Source organism: Lagopus leucura, unplaced genomic scaffold, assembly GCF_019238085.1.
Source record: "Lagopus leucura isolate 7727_CA_CO unplaced genomic scaffold, USGS_WTPT01 Super-Scaffold_100009, whole genome shotgun sequence".
Taxonomy (NCBI): domain Eukaryota; kingdom Metazoa; phylum Chordata; class Aves; order Galliformes; family Phasianidae; genus Lagopus; species Lagopus leucura.
In genome coordinates this window covers 11,199,758-11,221,539 of record NW_024962266.1, presented here as the reverse complement: position 1 = coordinate 11,221,539, position 21,782 = coordinate 11,199,758, and positions in this window count along the sequence as shown.

Genomic DNA, 21,782 nt, shown 5'->3' with positions numbered 1-21,782 from the left:
AAGAGCATATGTATTTGTGGAAAAAAAAAGAAAAAAAAAATCCAGCATTTTATCTTTGAAAAAAACCAAGAAGTTTCTTGAAAATTTCCCAACTAAAATGTACCATGTAGTCATAGAGCATTATTACATGAAATCAAAACACAATTAATACAAGGAAATGTGAAGCTCTTGACTGGAAATGAGATGAATGCTCACTGATAAAGGCATAATGCATGCTACTCTTCAGATAAGAAAAATAATCTTCCTCATTTCACCTATGCTGTGATATTTATAACATTGAAACCTAATGTTTATGAGAATCTACAAGATAAAATACTTGTCATGAAACAACTGTGGGCTTTCTTGCTGTGCTTTCCTTTTGTTTACTTAACATACATACACTACATTTAGCAGCAGGATTTAGAACAGTTTTATTGAATTTGAATAACTGTGAGAGCTCCCATGCAGATGCCAACAAGTAAACAGATATACTGCAAATATCCTACACTTAGGTGTTTATATCTGCAGTTTGATCCTATCATGTTATATCCCTTTGCAAAGATTTTCTTTCCCCCTTACAGTATGCCCTTACTATAAGCCCTGCCCCAATATTGTAAAAATGTTCTGTATTATGTGAGATTTACACAGATGTTAATGTTTAAGTCACACATGTACTGAATAATAATATACTAAAAATATATATACACCTAAATCTTCAAATATTATAATTTCTTCTGGAGTAGGTTTTACTTAATGATTTACATCTATACTACTGACTTTCTACCTCCCATAAGTTACCTTCTACTAAAGCTACATAAAATATAAATGATTAATTTCCTAGTGTCACAGTAAGTGCTAGGTCTGTGTTTATTTTTTCACCATTAAGAAATTATACAGGAAGAAAGAGGAACTCAGGTCACTACAACAATGAGTTCATTGGTCCTGTTCCTCATAAGACAAGCAATTTATAGTTGAAATTACCTCAGATTCACTGAATTGTATGCTCATTTATAAATATTTTTTTTTACTTCACTGGTGAGTGCCAGTGTCATCAGCTTGTAGGTGTGTATGCAAATGGAGTCTGTGCTGTTTCCAATGGAAACTCCCTGTTTGTCTTCGCTCAGTGGAAACATATGTCTCTATTCATGTTGGGATTAAAATACTCACCATACATGAACTAAACCAAAAAACAAAAGACCTACCTTTAAACAATAAGAAAACAATATGACATTCCAATTTTTACTGGAATCCTTCTAAACAACTAAAATGCCGAACCAATGTACCAGCACATTGAATTTTGCCAGTATTCAGAAGTATTATATCAGATACAGGGCAAATAAACCCCATATAAAAGTAAATAGGCAGCTCAATCTCAATATCAATTTTCTCTAAAAGAAATTGTTAGAAGAATATTTTCAATTACATAAAATAATAATTCATGCTTATATTGCTTTGACTTCGACATAATTGTTGTGTATGTACCTGTAAGAGGCATGTATGCAATTGATTTTTTTTCCCCGCATAATGCATTTTAGTCTCTGTCATGCTGTTATTCATTTTGGGAGTTCACATTCTATCCAATTAATAATAATGGATATAGTACTCATTCAGAAAAAAAAAATAAAGGCAATCAAGACATAATGCCATTTTTGTATTTCCTTCTCTACAGAGAAACACATAATCAGAGTGATTAAGCCATACAAACATTCAGGAGATTTTCTTCACGTGAGTCCTGTAAAGTTATTGGCAAGGATCATCACTTGCTGTTGAATTTTTTTATTTTTTTTTTTTGGACCATTTCAAAGAAGATAAAGCCTTCCCTTCCTCTGGAAGAACTGCAGAATTGTGAATGACTGCCAAGAGAAACAGACTTTGCTGGGAAAAAATAATGTTAAAACAATGCAACAGGTCATTGGAAGTTTCCCTCCAATATTTCTTAAACGTAACCATTTGAGAAGGCCAGGGAGGTAATGTTTTTCACTTGAAGTAATAAAGAACAAATAAGATTTAAAGTGTCTTTTAAAAGGAAAAATATTATTAGGACAGTTGGAAACTAAATACTATTACACAGCAGAGGGCTGCTACAATCTGTTCTCCTAATTCATGAAATATGTCACTTTAGTCAGCTTTACTCTGCGTCCCTAACTGAACAAAAATCTTCCAGGCCTAATGTAACTGAAGTAACAGTAGTAGAAAATGATTGGGGACAGCCGTAAGTACATGCAGTATATCTGGTATTACATGCAGTATATCTGGTACTATTCCACAGCATGAGCTTCAGGAATTAAAAATGAACTGTTTCATGTGAAGCACAATGAGAAAAATAGGTTTTAGTAAAATACATGCATGACACTTGTTAACAAAACATATGGAAAAAATTCCACATTCTGCAAGATCTCATACATTTCAAGACTCCATACTATGCCATAGTACGTGGAATGGAGCAGTTCCTAAGAATTTCTTAAAGTTTCTTAGTTAGAAGAATGCCACATTTGCGGGCAAGTCAACTTGCTGTCATGCTGCATTCACAAAGAGATTGCTCATGCATTCCTTTGCAATTATTATTTAGACATAAGTTTAAGTAATGTATAGTCAATGCCCAGAAGAACAATTTTAGTCCTGGCTTTTTGTACAGCTTTTTTGAGCAACATGTTTTTCATCTTTCTTGAAAACATTTTTCCAAGTAACTTGCTTAATGTAATTTCCAAATTTTTGTTTAATTTTGATGTCTGCTTCAAAAATGTTAGAAGTATGTTTGTTATATCAACATCAGCAAAATATTAAAATATTGAGGAAGAAAGATATAGAACTTCAAATGTCTACGTGACAGTCATTGAAGCAGAGGCATCTCAGAGAACCATGTCAAAGAACAGTAGATGCTTTCGGAGTCCCCACTCTGAACCAGCTCCCTGTTTTCCAAGGCTTCAACAACTGATAAATACTAGAGGGCTTGCCTTCATGAAATTCATCTTATTACAGGCTACGCCATGTTTATAAACTCTTTCAATCACTGAAATTAAGCTGCCATGCAGCTATGAATTCTATGCAAATTGACCATTGCTTACACACCAGATCAGAAGCTGATATGAACTTACCAGAACAGAAGACCTGTCTTCTCATTTCCACTGCATAGCATTCCAAACTTCTGAGGTTAAAAGAAAAAAAAAAAAATCATTAAATTGAACTCATTTCCTAGCTATTGATGAGTATGTTCATTCAGATGTAAAGTTAGCATTTGACTTCCAACATGCTCATTAAAACCGTACAGGTGTATTTACGGAAACACAGCCTCATAAGATAACAGCAATTAGTCATGGATCAAGTACTGGTAATAAAAATGGAAGTGCTTTGTACTTCCAAACTTGATCTAGCGAATATGACTACTGCTAAAAAAACTGTTTCATAGAAACTCCCACAGCAACAGCTATATGTAGAAACAACAAAAAAAAAAATTACATATTCAAATTCTGCACTGACACGACTTGTTAAAACAAAATCTGTCTCATGGTCCCTTCCAAAGTACATCTCTTGTTTTAGTCCATTTTCTCTCTCTGGTAAAGAGAGAATGACTCAGGCTTTTATGAAACCAAGAGAACAGACACTTTTCCCAAAGTTTTTAGGAAGTACTACCTCTCCCAGGTTTTGTCTAAGCTCTCAGGATAATTTTCAATGGTCTCAGAAATTTCTTTGGGTAAAATAAAAATGTTTAAGAGAACTGTTCTCAATATGTTTCAAACTCTATAATCTTTCAATTTTATTTTTGCATTTCTTTTCAAAGTCCTCACACGATGGTTTTCAAAATGCAGCCTCAAATAGCAGGAAATTTCATTAGGGTATGCTGCTTTATACTTTAATCACTGAATCATAGACTGGTTTATGTTGGAAAGAACCTTAAAGAACATCTAGTTCCAAACACTCTGCCACAGGCAGGTTTGCCAACCACTATATTAGGCTGCCCAAGGTCCTATCCAAACTGACCTTGAATGTCTCTAGCATCCACAACCTCTCTGGACAACCTGTTCCATCACCTCACCACCCTCAGAGTAAAACGTTTCTTTCTAATATCTAACCTAAATCTCCCCTCTTAATTTAAAGTCCTTCTCGCTTGTCCTATCACTGTCAGGCCATGTAAAGAGTCGGACTCTTTCCTGCTTCTAAGTTCCCTTCAAGTACTGGAAGGGCACAATGAGGTCTCCCCGGTGCCTTCTCTTCTCCAAGCTAAACAAGCCCAACTTCCTCAACCTTTCTTCACAGGAGAGGTGCTCCAGCCCTTTGATCATCCCTGCGGCCCTCCTCTGGACCTGCTCCAACAGCTCTGCATTCTTCCTGTATGAGGGTCCGCAGGCTTGGACTCCAAATGGGACCTTACAAAGGCAGAGTAGAGGGAGCAATCACCTCCCTCTCCCTGCTGGCTACCCCTCTTTTGATGCAGCCCAGGGTACCGCTGGCCTTCTGGCTGCAAGAGCACACTGCTGGCTCATATTCAGCTTTTTTTTCCCAACAGGATTCCCAAGTCTTCTTCATAGGGCTGCTCTAAACAAGTTTTTCTCAAAGTCTGTATACAATCTGGGATTGTCTTGTTAAACCTCATTAGATTCTCATGTGCTCACTTTTCAAGTGTCCAGGTCCCCATGGATGGTGTCCATCCTTCCTATTGGGTCAACTGCACCACTCAGCTTGGCATCAACAGCAAACTTGCTGGGGGTACACTCAATTCCACTGCCTGTGTTATTGATAACAATGCTGAAGAGCACCAGTCCTGAGACTGATCTTCTAGGGAACTCATGACCATTCATGACCAGACTCTACTTGGAAGCAGAGCCACTGACAAAACCTCTGGCTACAAATACCCAGCCAATTAATTATCCACCTAATAGTCCAGCCTTCAAATCCACATATCTCCAATTTAGAGATAAGGATGTGGTGCAAGACCATGTCGAAGGCTTGGTCCAGGTAGATGACATCAGTAGCCCTTTGCTTTTCCACAGACGCAGTCACTCCATCACAGAAGGCACAGATTGGTCAGGCATGATCTGCTCTTAGTGAAGCTGTGCTGGCTGTTTCTGATCACCTCCACATCTTGCCTTAACAACTCTCTCAGGAGGATCTGCTCCACGATTTTCCAAGGCACAGACATGAGGTTCAACCAGCCTGCAGTCCCCTGAGTCTTACTTTCTCCCTTTCTTTAAGGGAGTGATGCTTCCCTTTTTCCAGCCAAAGGGGACTTTGCCTGACTGCTATGATTTTTCAAATATGATGGAGAGTGGCTTGGCAACCACATCAGCCAGTTCCTTCACAACACAGGGACACGTGGCACCTGGCCCTACAGACTTGTACACATTCAGCCTCATAAGGTGGTCTTGGCCTTGCTCCACTCTTACACTGGGAGGGATTTTTCTCCCGTGACTCTCACTTAGATGCTCAGGGACATGAAAGGTGTGAGAAGCTGGACTGTCCATGAAGACTGAGCCAAAGAACTTAAGTACCTCAGCCTTCTCCATGTCCATTGGAGGCCGGCTCTCCCTCTCATTTATCAGAGCAGCTACACTATCCTTTGCCTGCCTCTTCTGCCTTATGTATCTAAAGAATCACTTCTTTTTTTTCCACATCTCTTGCCATGTTCAATTCCATCCACACCTTGGCTTTCCTCACTCCACTCCTGCATATCTGGACAGCATCCCTATACTCTTCCCAGAACACACATCCCCACCTACTAGTGACGATCTAAAGATAAATAAGTTGATTAAATTTGATTCAAATATATAAATCCTATTCTGCCCCTGTTTACTGTCTAATTTAGAGTACAAGAATTCAAGCAGGTTGATGGGAATTACTGTATTTTTCCCTATGGAAGCTTTTTGGCTTTGAGAAACTATCAATAAACACCATTTTGAAAGCATCTTAATAAATCTGCTGAATTTTATGTTTTTAGTGCTACCATTTTCCTTAGTAATCATTTTGGATCACCTTCTAAATAAAACCTGATAGTTCTCAGCATCACATTTCATATTTTCTGAAAGTTTTAGATAAATTTTCTAGCTTTGAGTCATTATCTTTCTGTATGCATATGAATGCCTGTATACATAAGCATTTTACAAGTACAGTTGAAAACACAACTTCTCGAGCCTGCTTATATTAGTTTTTAAAAGACATAGTCAGTATTTCATCAAATTCTACATAAAATACACTGGTATTATCAAAGTCCCTTCTGGATTAAGATGTTCTTGAAAACACACGTCTGCAAATTTTAACCTGTTTTTATTTAAAACAAACCAAAAATCTTACAAAAAGATAGCTACAAAGTGAAATATACCCCTGGGAAGAGGGGTGTCCCTCTGCAAAGTAGTTTTTCAACACTGCAATGGCAAATGCCCCAATTTGATTTGGCAAGTTTAAAATTGGGGAAGCACTGTTTGAAAAGTACTTGAAAGATCTACTTATCACGTGCATATACTTCTCCATATACACAAAATTGTTCTCAAGCTCAAAGGAATTTCTTCACTACCACTTCCTTCTTGACTTATCACATGCCTCAGCAGCCTCTGGTTCCCAGCAAATGCACTTTTGTCAAAGGAAACAGCAATAAGCTAAAATGATAAAGGCAAGCTGTCATTCTATCCTTAGCAAGTCTGTGTAATACCAAATCTTGGCTATTCTCTTTTGATACAATATTTTTAAGAGCTAACATTTACACTCACACTTCTGAATGTTTCTTGCAGAAGAGTCGCTGTAGGTATCTGGGCTCTCATCTTTAAAATTTCCTTTCGTTCATCAGGAAGTTAATAGTTATTCAAAACCTCTTCATGCTGGTATTTAATTCTTCACCTCATTTTCAGCACTGCAGTTTGACTACCTTTCTCCTTAATTATGAAGCCATCTGCAACTTCTTACACTAGTGTTTCAGCACATTCCATTTGCATATTTATTTTCTCTAAATTCTGCCAAACTTGTTTTTTAATTTAATGATCATTTTTTACACCAGTGGTTCTCACAATTTCTGCTAGCATAACTGATCTTGTGTCTTTTTCCAGTCCTTTCAAGATCACAGAAACAACACCCTTGTTTCTTTTCCAGTGCGCCTTACCAGAAGTAAGCTTCCAAAATTTTGAATTGCAGCTAATCTCCTACTCAGCTTGACGAAAATCTCTCTTTCTCCTTTGTAAAATTTTCCTCACTTATAGTTGAAGTGTTAGCAAAACCACTCAGCTGTCTACTTTTTCATAAGCCATTAATGGTTCAAGCTGCTATTGATGTATCTGGAAGACTTCCAAAGGGTACAAATAGTAAAATAACTATATTTCGTAGCATAGCATTGGAGGGTATTTAACCTTTTTACATTTATTATAACTTCCAGTACTGAATTCTCAAACTCTTCGCTTCCAAATTCTTCCCAAATTTAGTCTTAAATTACTCACCAGTATTGCGTAAACATGCTATTGTTCTCTTCCTGCTGAGTTCCTCCTGTCATTCCAGCTACTTCATTAGCACAAAAATAGTATAGTTAAGTTGATTAAGATTTCCTACTATTCTTTCTTTCAGTAATCTTGTTGGAAATGCCCTCCCAACTGAGACAGAAAACTGGAACCAAAAAAAATCTAAGATACCGAGTATGAAAACTTCTATAGAAGAACAAAAAAAAAAAAAAAAAACCACGAAAGAATGAAGGAGAGAACAAGGAAAGAAAAAGAACGAATAAAATCAGTGAAGGAATTAGTTTCATTTTATTACATACTAAAGGCTCATATATGCCTAAAGAGCTTTGCGAGAAGTCAATGGTATCACTAAGCAAGTCTACATGAGGTTATAAAAATGCTGTAAAACACTCCTCTCAGTTGTTGGAGCATTAAATAATGAAGTCACAGGTTCTCAGTAACTTACAGGCTTGCTGCAAAAAATTTTAGCTAGCTTTTTACTAAAACAATCACATCTTAATAATTCTGAACATATGTTTTGATTGTATGAACTAAGAGCAGACAAATATTTACTGAGGTTTGAAACTGGGAACACCCTTGTAGAAGTGAGGAAAAGAAAATCTTCACCTCACTCCACTACTGCATTATAAATTTACTTACATAAAACTAACATCAGAGTCACAGATGAAATGGAATGTTTAGAAATACAGAGAAATGAATTTCTGATGTTTTGTGGAGATAAACAGAAGTTTACAGAAGGGGCCTGTATTATTCCAAAAATCCAAAAATAATTTAACTATTCTTTCCCAGTAAAAAATCCTAATCTCTTTGAGATGTTCATCCCTTCCATAGTGTCAGAATTTTTCTTTTATTTATCAAGAATACAGTAAGACTGAAAGAAAATGGCCAGGCTATCACCTGCCTCACCCAAATGCTGCAGACAGCAGAGCAGACACGTGGAGGTGAGGCTCATTCTCCAGCTTGTTCTACTGATGAGGGAACATTCTCTTCTTTTTTCCTTAGGTCTCACCTGTGTTGGAGTAAAGCTGTTTGTAGATGCTTGGACTCACAAAAGAAATACTGTAGTTCAGAGCACGAAACTACTCAGAGCTTAGACTTGAGGAGAAAACAGAAAAAGAGTGTGAAACACAAGTGAGTAACAAGTGGGAACTTTGAGGCCCTGGAAAGAAGGCTGCTGCTCATAGGAAGGCGTCTTCCAGGTAGTTGAGGAAGCTGTGGCTGATTTCAGAGCTGTAAAGAAAACAGATGCTTGGACAGACAGACTGGAGACATTTGCATACAAGCTATTACTACAGCCAGCAAAATTAAGTTTCAATGGAAGATGAAAAGAAAGACATGTGACATTCCACAAAGTGTCTCTTTATCTACAGTTGCAGTAGTAGACTCGAAGGCTGCATTCAAAACAGGCAAGCAGAAAAATAGTTTTCAGCTCTTACTCTTCTCTGCAGCCTGGCTCCCTCCAGAAGTAGCCTGGAAGACAAGGCATAGCTGAATGACTGCAACTGTGTTAAAGTATCCATGGAAATACTGAGTACCATTGGGAACCTCTAATTTTCAAAGGAAATAAAAATATTTCAAATATTGACAGAGTATTGAAAGAAAACAAATAAAATAAAAATATAATGCAACACAATTTGGCATCTTCCAGAAATATTAAACAAAAAAAAAATTAACAGAAGGAGGTTTTTAAGCAGAAAAGTGATTTTTAAAAGTTGCTACTGCAATATAGTTGCATTTACAATAACCAGTGCTCAGAATCAGTAAGTAGAAGAACACTACTCCAACTAAGGAGCCTCTTCAACACCCCATCTACTACAATGTTACACATTTATAACATATTCCTACTATCAATCACAGTACTTTCATAATTAGTAATTGCTCAAATTCACAGCAATTAACACTCTTTTGAAACATTAGCATTTTCATGTACTCTCTTGGTCTTTATGCAAGAAGGCTCACAAAGCCACACTTCTGTTTCACAGGCCCCTGCTTGGATTTCCTCCAAATAGGCAGCATTCAAAATGTAACCATCCTACTATTTGTATTTTATAAATATGTTGCTGTTTCCCCTTCCAATATGCTGCTTTGACAAACAATCTTGTGGATAAATTTGTGCAAGGACAGTGAGCTAAAATGAGAAGCTTTCAATGCAAAGTAAGCAATTTAAAAGCATAGCAATTTTTAGAACTTTTTTTTTGTATTCTCACAGTTGTAAAATGCATTGAATTTATCAGCTCTTATTTAATTCTGTTCACCTATAACACTAAATTAAAAAAAAACAACACGTGGGATTTCTTGCTGAGTGTACTTTTTAGGGTAGTTGCTGCAATCCAAAATTAGTACTTTGTTTAGCATCAGCAGTTTCTCAAAAACAAATACAAAGTTGACAGTTATTTTTAAGAATTTGCTGCATGACATGTTTATTAAATATAAATAATACCAACAACCATGAAGGAGATGTACTATGTACAGTGTTACAGGAAACAGAAATCAGAACAAGGAGACTTTCCTATCACCAATAACTAGACATTGGACCTCTATTGTCTATTTAAAACATAGGGAAGAGTCTGCTTCCTGTCACCATGCATGTATTTTGCTCCATATACAACACGACCCTTGACTTACAGTAGGCATTAGAGAACTTCTGGGCTTCCATTCAGTTGATCCATTTGAGACTGAACCTGCAGAAGGTTCAGCCAAGTCAGCACTACTTTAAAACAATTTGAAACACCAGAAAAAAAAAGAAAGAAAAACTCTGAGTTTCCTTGAGTTCTTGGAGGAAAGCATTTGAATGACAGAAAAAGAAAATAACAGAAGCATTGTTAGGTCGGACTGTACTCTGCAAATGGCCCTTCTTATTGCTGAGTCAGCACAGCATAAAACTTACAGCTATATATATACTAGCACTATTGCATTCCTTAGTGCCTCTGAAGGCTTGAACCTGAAGTCAGTTCTCAAAAGGCATTGCACAGAACAGTCTCCTTGAAGGAGAAAACTGTGTGATTCCCATGGGATTAAAAAGAAATCCAAAAAATCAATAATGGTCTTTAACAAATTAGCAGTATTTAATTAAGAACAAGACTCACAATCTGCCATGTGTTAATGAACACTGGAGGAATTATACCAATCACCATAGGATGCTCATGTGCCTGTGCAATTGATGGCAGTTCAATTCAGTGCAAACACTGGGCAAAGCAGGAAGTCTGTGCGGTTTCAAGAAGGCACTCACAAGAACTGGTGTTTTTCACATGTTGTTGGCAGAAGGAAAAGATTTTGTAATCTGTTATAATCTATTCTGAATTTTCTTCCTAAATCCCTCCCGTTAGCCATCCCAGAAGACATCAGTTTTCCTCCTAAAACTTCAGTATGACCTCCTAGTACACTAATAGTAAGCACAGGGGCTAAAACAAACTGAATCATCAGATACACAATAGAGTAGGCACTGGTAAATTCACTGGATTTTGGAACGGGAGGAAGATCTCAGAAATGGTTCTTCTGGAATTCATTTCACTTTATCCATTTATTTATTTTAAAGCAAAGTGCCACACTTGAAGCAATGGATTTTGGTCTCTGCTAGCCCAAGGGAAAGCTATTCAAGAACACATTTGCTCTCATAGCCTGGTTCTTCAAACTTCCAAACTCACAGCCAATTAATATGGATCTGCTTCTCTGCAGGCTTTCTACAAACTAACCCATTTCCTATACTACACCTTCTGTTTACAGATGATTCTCTCCTGTTAAGCCTCCCTTGAAGCATCTCTTATGAAATTCCTTCCTGTGGCCTCCCCGCAATCATCTCGGTTACATCTACCACCTCAGTTTCACTCAAAAGGTGATTTGTTCTTCTGTTCCTTCCAGCTCCATTTTGTGTCTTCAGTCTTATTCCTCAGCACCATTGCTCTTCAAGCTGGTAGTCCTTGGTATTATTTGTAGAAAAGCTTACAATTGTGTACGGGTTAAAATTCTGTCATTCTGTTAAGCCTTTCACTTCATCTTCCTTGTCCTTTTTATAGGCTCCCTTGAAGTTCCTCAAGGGCCTTTCTACCACTGACTAACTTCAAAGCATTTCTGGCACTTCCAAATCTGTTATGCAGCTTTCCACACCTTTACTATCACTGAAGGGACAGTACAATATCCCATGGCTACCTTCTGCCATGATAAAATACTACATCAGCCATTTATTGCATGTTTTGTTACGGGTGCATGTTTGCACATTAACTACTAAATTCCTTAAAAAAAAAAAAAAAAAAAAAAAAAAACAAGCAAGCAAGCAAACAAAAAAAAACCCTAACAAAAACAAAACAACAAGAACAACAAAACCCACAACCTTTTCCTATAGCAGAAGAACTCAGTTCAAACACACCAGTGTCTCAGTGCTGGCCCCCTCACTGCTGATCAAAATAATAGTGTTGACAAAGCCTGGAGACTGGCTTCACTACAAACTCAAAATTATCTGGCTGCCTGGATGTTATTTATTTTCAACTGCTGAGACTCCCTCTAAGCTCAATATTAAATAAGACCTCCTCAGATTTCCAGAGCTTAGGGATATTTTTGTTTAAGTGTTTTGATTTTTGTAATAACTTTGGCATTCTTACTGCCCAACTGTACCCCTAAATACTAATCAGAGGTAAAGTAGCGGTAAAGAGGTCAAAGCTCTGCTTGGCCTTAGAATTTTAATGAAAAATTTATTAATATATTCTTGTCTGACTAATAAAAGTACAAATGGAGGAACAATGTGCATTTCCTAACTAAAAATGACTGCAACTTAATTTTGAAATTGTTCTATAAATAGTGAAAAGAATGAACAAATAAAGTGAAAATATATGTATCTAAAGATAAATTAATGATTGTCCCACAGTAACTACTCCAGATATTTACTTGTACAACATTTATAATTAGCAATGGAGGTCTCTGTATCTCCATTCTTAAAAATTCAAAGGAAAGTTTTATAAGTGGATCTGGATTTAATTTTTTCCCCTTCAATTTCCCAGACCACATCAGATGTCTTTCCTTAACTGCACAATGCAGCACACAGTTTACCTTCTTTCATACCTACTTGCATCTTTGAGCAGAAGTATTTGCTTAAAATAAATAAGCATAAGGAATGCCATCAGAATGGTGCTCAACATATTTCTCACAGTTTTACCTGTGTAGGTAATCTTAAAGCCATTCTACACCCATAGTCTTCTCTTTCCTGTCCACATGCTTAATCTTAAGTTTCCTAAGCAATTCAACTTGTTGTCTACGTTAAAAACCAAAAGCTAAATAACTGCTTCAGTGGAAATCACGTTCTTCCATTTTAGGAATTCTGACCCTGTATTTGACAATACCTGGCTTTTAGACCAGAAAATCTGCACGGGTTCATCTTGCTCCCCCGACAGCAGCACACGGATCTCAGGACCGCAGCGCCATCTAGCTTCTCTTTTCCTGACCTCAGTATCTGTGCTGAGCGCAATCATTTGACCAGTCCCAGGGAGCCATTAATATAACTTTCAAGATAGCCTTGGTTATTTATGTAGGCATACGGCTGAAGAAGGGGGAAGAGTTACTCACTGCGCTCCTCAAGAAACTCCTCTGGTAATTCATTCTTAAATGGGAGACAAAGTATGTTTTGCTTTGGAACACATCTTACTCCTTTCCTCCAAAGTTGAAAACCAAAATCCATACCAATGCTTAGGCAAACTACCCACGCCTCTGCTGAAGCTCTGGCCCCATACCAATACTAACACAAACTTCGCAGGACATCAGGGGCAACATTACTAAATCATTTCACATGGCTGAAGGCAGCTGTCTCTTAAAGAAGAATCTGTGTTCTCAAAGGAGCAATATTTGAAAAGATCTGAAAGATCCCCTGGCGTGCCAAGAAAGGAAAAAACAAAATAAACTCTTTCTGCTCAAGTGGGGAGGAAGGGTGGAATCTGTACTTCTTCCATTAGTAACAAAGGCTTTTTAACAAGAATTGCAAAGCAGGCATGAAATAATCTACCGTAACTCCTTGTTACAAGCTGTGTGAAATAGGAACCCTTTTTAGGGTAATGGATTTCTCTGTATTCACCTGGACCTGACACCCACTCAATGCTTTCTTTTGTCTTTGGTTTTGTCTTTGCAAGATGTGCAGGATCTAACAACAATTCTGTAACTCTATCAAGCACACAGCAATAAATCCAGAACCTTTAGCAAAGGCACAAGCTCATAAGAAAGCAGAACAGCAAATAAAGTTCCTCTGGGTCTGGCTCGTACCCTTAGCAGCTTCTGATGAGCTGGGAATACACGAGAGCCATCCTAGAGTTCTTGATCTTTCCTCCCAATTCACCGATGAGTTCTTTGCTGCTGGGATGGATATTTCCTGCTCATAAGCACAGTTCCACTCATCAAAACTAGCATCACTACATGAACTGCTCTGACATTCGACAATGGTGAGCAGTGACACAGCCAAGTCTTCCAGTCCTCACTTCAGAGAATGGCCAGTTAAAAATTCCCATGAAATCAACCAAACTTATTACACAAATAGTAACAACCTAGGCCTTAAGCCCTATATAATGAGCAAACTAATTGAAATTCCACTGCCCTGTGTACTCTTTCATATAGTGTAAGTGCCTCTGAAGATATGAGAATAAACGTGCTACACAGCATGTAAAAAAGGCATAAATTAGCACATTTTAAAGGGTTACAGCAGCTGTGGAATTTTGCAACTGGCTTGCATGCGGGAGAACAAACAGGCAGCTTCTCTCTTTTGTGCTGGCTGGCCACGGTAACATACTGGGCCACAGGCAAACAGCTGTCTGATTCCCAAATACACAGCGTGCAGTCCTCACTGCTGACAGCATCCACCAGCAACAGAAACCCTTCCTGAATACCTACAGACAATCTCACACCACCAAAGGCTATAATCGAAACTCTTGGCAGCAGCGTACAAAAAAAGTATTTGCACAATAGGGAGCTATGTCACCCTAGGAATGGCTGGCATAGAAACAGCTACGTACATTCCTGCTTGAAATCAAACACTGATGTAAAAATATTACCAAAAGTGCATTGGAACAACGTATCAACATTCTTTGTTTTAAAATCAATGGAAAGTCAGATCTCAATATAGTACTGTGCAAGGGAGGAGAACAGGAAGCGAAATAATACTGTAGTATTTCTATAGATATCTTATTAAAATACTAAAAACTACATGCCATTTTATCCTGATTGTGGTGACCACGATTATTTTCAAGTTACAGATACAATTAACACATAATCAGCTATTTTACTCAGTAGTTTAGCATAGTATTTATCGTGTTCGATGTTAGAAAACGGTTACAAGATCCTTAGTTTCACATGCAGTGGGTTTTTATTTTGAACTGCTGCTTTATTTTGCGTTTGCACTCAGAGTGGCATTCACGAAGATTCCTCCACACAGCTTCTTTGAAACCATTTCATACTTGGGAAGAGAACTATTTTATATATTTGTATAAACATGAGAGAAGACTGTTTTTCTTTAGAATTAAATAAACAGTTGTCTCACAAACCTAAAATATAACAGATCGATGACAGCAAGAAAATCTGAAGAAGATATCAGACAGTGACATTCAATTTATTCCCCAAGTTCTTCCTACAGCGATCAGCTCACGCTGTGGTCTCTTACACCCCAGCAAGGCTTCCCCTGCCTGCCCCTGCTGCCCACATTCCCACAGTGCGGGGGCTCAGACCCTGCCTCTGCTTTCCCAGTCAGTTCTGGGTGCCAGGGGTTGCCAGCCCCTGCCACAGGAGATGCCTTAGATGACCAGGCTGAATATTTGGGGCATTCTGCAATGGATCAGATCACAAAAAGGGATGGGTTTATCTGACACACGCTGCCAAACAAGTTTTTAAGCGATTTCATTGATCTCAGAGTAACAGCTGCAGTCTTTTATATTCTTAAATTCCAAAACACAGACAAGGAGCTATTTAGCAAGGGACAAGAAGTTTTTCAAGTTTTGTTTATCTCAAATAAGCAAAAATGTAGTTTAAATGGCTATTTTTTGTTAGTTTAATATAGACATATCAGTATGTAATTTACCTTGAATGTTAGTAACTTGGAAATAGATTAGGTCTCCCTCAAAAACCTCAAAATGCATTTGTGTTTGGGCCAAGGCCAAACAAGAGATACTACCATCTCAAAGATACATTTTAAGCATAGTATGACTGCATCACAGAAGGGACTGTAATTATAATCTTGACATTATCGTAACGACCATGGTTGCTATCGGGTGACAGGTATAATATAGATAATCATTAAACAGTACAATAGCAATATTTAACGATGCATGAGATAGAAGAAAATGAATTCATGCCTTTAATTCAGCTCAGATCCATCATTTCTTACATTGAGTGTGAACTGCCTAATCCCGCAAGTATGTACACAACAGTTACAGTACACAGCAAGATGTCTACTGCAAAATCCAGAGAGCTTACATTCACTCATCGTACTCACGATGAATTTTTGTGTTCCTGTTTATATCTTTTCATTAACATTATAGGTAGTCCTACTATCTTGCTTTAATACCATACATAAAGCTGATTGTCACAATAAGAGTTATGAAAAGTGCCTTTGCCTTGATGTCAAACAAGAGCAGTAGTGAGGCTGTGCTTTTTGTTTCCCCAGGTTGCATGCTACCAAACTTGCTCATTTCATCAGCCTTAATAATGCAACAAACTGGAAAAATGACCTAGAGAAAAGGAAGATATTTGTTCAAATGAAAGAGGTGTAACTGTGCTCACTAGAGGAGCTAACATGGCTGCACATTTCAAATCCTGCAAGATTTTACCACTACTTTACAAAGAAGGATTAATTGAATGAGAAATGTTTACGGAAAAGAAGACTCCTGTGGTAAAGCTATTCTAGCATGTATAGATGAAATGCAAGGGATGACATGCAACAGAAGACAAAGGAGTCTCAAAGGTAAATATGAAATATCTTAACAATATTTCTGGATATTACCTCTGCTAAACCTTGCTACACCTGTCTCCACAGCTACAAGACTGTTACAGCCACTTCACTAGATTTCAGAATGAAAAATATTAAGTTTATAAGAAATCAGGAAAACAGCACGTATGAACTGATCAAAAAGTCAGTGTCAGAATCTCGAGGGTGAGAAGAAGGTGGCTGCTCCAGCACGGCAGTGCCTGAGGTGAGGCAGACGAAGGGCAAAAGACAAAAAAGAGGCCATCTCACTGTGATGCCTCAGTGGAGCAAACAGGAAGGAAGTCTGTGTAACGTTGTTCAAAACTGGTGACTGCCAGCTTCACCAGATTTCCCTCTCAAAACTCTTCTATTTAAAAATAGTTTTCTTTCGATGCTAATGCTCACTTTGTTGAGCGTTAGTATTTCAGGCTGGCATTGCGTCCCCATCATATCATCAGCTTCAGAACAAGTCAGGCTACAGCTCCTGCCTGATGCATACTTGCATTTTTAATTCTCCACTGAGAATGTCATAGGACAAGTGAACCCTGCAGACAGCCTGAAGACAGCTAGTAAGAATTTTCCATCTGAGATGTCTGCTTCACAAAACTATAAATAAAAAGTAAGGTACCCCAAGGACCGTCCTGCCTGCATCTCCCCGCAGGCCTACATCTCCACTTTCTTCTCTCAGCTCTCTCTGAGCTCTCAAGAAGAAAGAGAATGGAACACAGAGGTCACATCCTGTTGCAAACATCACATTTCACACTGACTTTACTGAGAAGCCCATTTTTGCACTGTAATTATTCACAACTATCAATACTTTTTCTAACCACAGCATCACCAGCAAACAGTACTAGGGTGTCAATTCAGAAAACTGGCACCCAAAATGGCAAACGGGACAGCCTCCCATAGAGCGGCTCTGACAGCACCCCCCTCCAGCAGCTGCATCCCTTGGTCAGGCTGCTCCCAAACACAAGGCATCTTTAGCCTTACGTGGAGCTTCTGAATAATAGCATCTAGTCTTTGTCCCTTTTATCTTGGTCTCTGAACAACAGGAGCTAGTTAATGAGAATAACAATTCTTTCTTCATTTGTGTCTCTTTTCTAATTCATATTAAAAATTGGTTTAATCTGCTGTTGCCTCTGAAGGAGCTGGAAAACTTCTGAAGCAGAATTTCAATCAACAGAAGCAAAGAAAAAAGACATTTAAAGAATACTACGCATTTTTGCCATCCCCTGTTTCAGTCCTTTTCCCAGAAACCCAAAGCACTAAGCCAGAACAGCTGGAAGTAGGCTTGATTCAGCAGTATTCTGTTTCAGTTCCTTAGTTTCAGGAATAACCTGAACACCTGGCTGGAGCAGGCGCCAAGCAAAGACTGCACTGGAAGCCTTCCCATGCTGATCTCATAGCCAGTAATCAAACAAGGTGGTCTACACTCACAAAACAGACTCATTTACCTTTAATTTCATATTTTCCAGCCTCAAGAGCCCATTAGATTACCTTGTGTGGCAATAGGTTTGAATACTTGCACAGAAGCATGTATTCTGTAACGAGGTCTCTTTAGAAAAGTCAGCCATAATGAACACCAACTACAAAGGGTTTTTCTCCAGCCTTCAAACTATCTCTGTTTTTCCTATGTAAACTCTTTTTTTTTTTTAACAGCTTTAATCAAACATGAATACTTGTAGTACAGACAGTGTTTGTCCACTATGGAACAGAATGAAAAAAAATCTGCAATGGCTACTCAGACTTAAGTAGAAACTCAAGTCTGAGGGACTTGTCCCTCAGTTTCTCAGGTTTATCTTACATTTGTCTCCCTAAGCTTACACTGCTCAAGGAGTCATTCCCTGCCCAGCAGGACTGAGAACTTTTCTCTTAGTGAAGGAACCTACAGAAAAAAAACCCTGAAGAAAGCAGAAAAGAAAGAAAGAAAAGGGACTATTACCTTGGTAAAATGATGACAGTGCATGGGAAGGATTGACATAAAAGAGCAAAAACGGTAGCTTTCTTAGAAGTCACGAGAAAAGCTATTTTCGCTGCCATTTGGAAAAGGGACTTGTGAGTTTAAAGAATACTGCAATAATCTAGTTATGCGATTTAAGATGAAATAGAAAGCTAAAGTATATGTTGTCACTTTTTCTTTAATGAAATGCTACACTTAAATGTCTTCATTTGAAAATAATCTGTATGTGGGTTTTTTTTTTTAAAAATAGCATCAATCTGGTAGTCAGGAAAAAAGGTTCACAGTGTGCTTGTGGCAGAACGGATCCGGGGGATTGCTAACACCTTATTTGTGCCTACATGTCCGGCAACGCCGCTAGGCGTAAGAAGGCTGGTCCATAAGAACACTGGTGTAATGCACACTGTTAGTCTCTTTTGATTCCAGAGATCAATGAAAATTTGCTGGTGTGTGAGATACTTTGCAAAAAGAAAAAGTTGGGAATACAGTTGTGCATCTCACCTATTAAGAAAGTGTAGGTAGGATCCTGTTTCCACACCCAAAGGAGCCAAACAACCTGAGAGGGTCTATTTCACCATAAACCTTGCCCTCTTTCAGCTTTCAGACTTACTTCTGTACTGTTTCTCAGGCTCACACTGTCACTGGCCCTGCGCTGCCATCTTTATCTCCTCCCGCCTACTAGATCCAGCCTCACTTTGCTGCTTGTGCATTTTTACTTCTCTTTTGTTGATGGCAGCAAGTGCCCAGCTCTGGTGGAAGCCCGTATTGCTGAACAGAGCTCAATGGCTTTTTACATCTATCACAAATGTAATAACTTCACAAACAGCCACTGAAAGCTTTTTCACAAATAGCTGTATTTCTGCCTTAGGTTATTGTTCTGAGGCATCACAATTTTACCCCCATAGAGCTGGTTCTAGAGAGAGGCTGTGTTTGTGCACAGGCAGATCACAAAACACGTGACTACATTACAGGCAAATTTACAAAGGCCACAAAACTAAATGACTGCTTCAAACCAGACCAATACAACTGGACACAACCTATCCAGGTGTTACTGTTAGCTGCTCTTGTTTCCAGAAGCCCTGAGAAAATAGCAAAGGAATAGGCACCAACTGCACACAAAGAGTGCAACAGATCTGTACTACAATACCATAAATTCAACATTTGGACAAAATTACAGCCAATGCCTGATATTTATGAAGCTGAGCAGTCATTGTAGGATGGGGAGCTTTAGGCCTCATTCACTTTGCTTGGCACAATGTCAGAGCAAAGCAGAACTTCACTTGACTTGCCAATAGAATTTCCCACCATCCTCCTTTACATCTTTTGAAAGGTCTGTTGGTTGAACAACTTTGAAGGAAAATTTTTAGAAGTACAGATGTGCCTTGTACCTGCAAATTTAAAGGACAGTTGGCAATGTACGCCTGGCACCTGTACATTAGCTGTGTGAATATGACAGAAATTCATACCGAAGAAAAGTTACTAGCAAAGGATTGCTAGCACCCCTGAAAAAAGGAAAGCAGAATACCAAAAACTAAGTCAGATCAATTGTTTCAGTGAACGAGCAGTAACACAGACCAAGAGAAAATGAGTTAAGTCGAGCTTCCACTGTTACCGTATTTAAAATGCTGAAATACAAGGATTATGGCTGTAGAAGAAGGCATACAAGACTTTTATGAGCAGTAACTTCTCAGAGAAACTGAGATCTTCATTTGAGATAATTACTTTTTTTTGATTACTTTAAATTAAAACTCTTTCTGCGTAATACTATTTAGGTCACCTGAGTGTAATAAAACAGTCAAAGATTCACAGTCAAACTTCCAAAGGGATTTCCAGCTGTTCTCTGGAAGTAATGCATAGCAAAAGGATAGCTGAACGAAGTTTTGTACACAATGGCATTTTTTAATACATCTTGCATTTAAAACACTGTCTATATAAAACACAGGCATCTCAAATTAAACTTGCATGCTGTTTGACACGGGAAGAAACCCAGAAGTTTGTTATAATGTTTGGCCACTGAATTCCAAAACAGGTTATTGCTTTTATCCCAGATTAAATAGTCAAAAACACAGAGGGTGTTTGCTAATTCATTATTTTAATGTTTGTCCTTTGCTGATAGTCCCAGTACTGAGCTTTGCCAACTGCCTTCAGTTCCTTCAGCTGTGCTGGGAAGTGGTGATTCTCCTCCTGTCATGGGCTCCAGCTGAAGAACTCCTTGTAGCAGAATCAGGTCTTAGCCCCAGGCGGCCCTTGGCTTAGCTTTATTTTGGCAGAGATACTGAATATTTTCCAGAATTGGTATAGGTGTGGTTGGCAAATTCTCCTTATCCATTTGCTGCACAAAGCCAGCAAAAGCGCAATCCCTGTGATTAGGATGTGAGATTACAGCAAGGATATATACTCTGCAAGACAGATGCACTCTGGTGATAAGATAAATCTTGTACATCTTTCATGGCCACATTTCCTTCCCAGCCCCTGTGATCTTTCCGAAGCTGTCACGCAGGTGGCATGCTGCCTCCAAGTAGGGGGAAGAAACTCTCTAAGCCTCAGATTCTAGGAATCACAGAATCGTAGGGGTTGGAAGGGACCTCCAGAGATCATCATCCAGCCCCCTGCCAAAGCAGGTTCCCTATACCAGGTCGCACAAGATGCCTGTCCAGGAAATTTCTGTTACTTTTCTACAGGTGCTTCTAAGTGGCTGAAGCTGCTTTCAAGATGTGGATACATTTTCAGGAAGACAAGGAATGTCTCCTAAGTTTTCCTTAAGACTTTACATCCTGTCTTTGCCAAACCCCAACCTCAAGAATCTTTTCTGTGATAATGGCAACATCTTTTACTTTAGAAAAATAAAACATTGGTATGAAGATTTTTAAATACACCAACATACCATAGAATACTAATACGTCTAAGGTTTGGGGGAAAAAAAATGAAATTCTTTCCTTCCTTCAAAAGCAACTTCTGTTGAAAATTAAGCCATATCAGGCAAGATAATTTTAGTGTGGAGCACTGTAAAACATGGCCAAGCTATGCTATACCTGCTGTATTTGTTTCTTCTTTATAGTCTTAGTATTCAAACATTCTCGAAAGAGCTGTCAAACTCATATTCATACTTGCCACCCAACGTAACAAACTTTCTGCACAGAACTCTGCTGTGCTCCCACATCCATTCACCTTCTCCAGGCAGAACTGTGACTGATTTAAAGAGCAGTGCTTATGCATTCAGAACAGAACTGCCCTCTTCAAGTCTTTCATGCAAAAGGCGAAGGGTGCCAGGTACGAACAGCACAGAACAACATCAGAGGCAGGAAGGGGGAGGACAGCACTCAGTGCAGCCCCACGCCCCTCCCCGCCCCGTAGGACACACTGTTCATATTTAGCAGAAGCTGTGAAATCCCACTGCAACAGCAGCGCATGTAACAGAAACACAAGCTGGTAGCAAACATGGTAAGTTCAGGGGGCAGCATTCATCTCCGCACTGCCAGACGCTCTG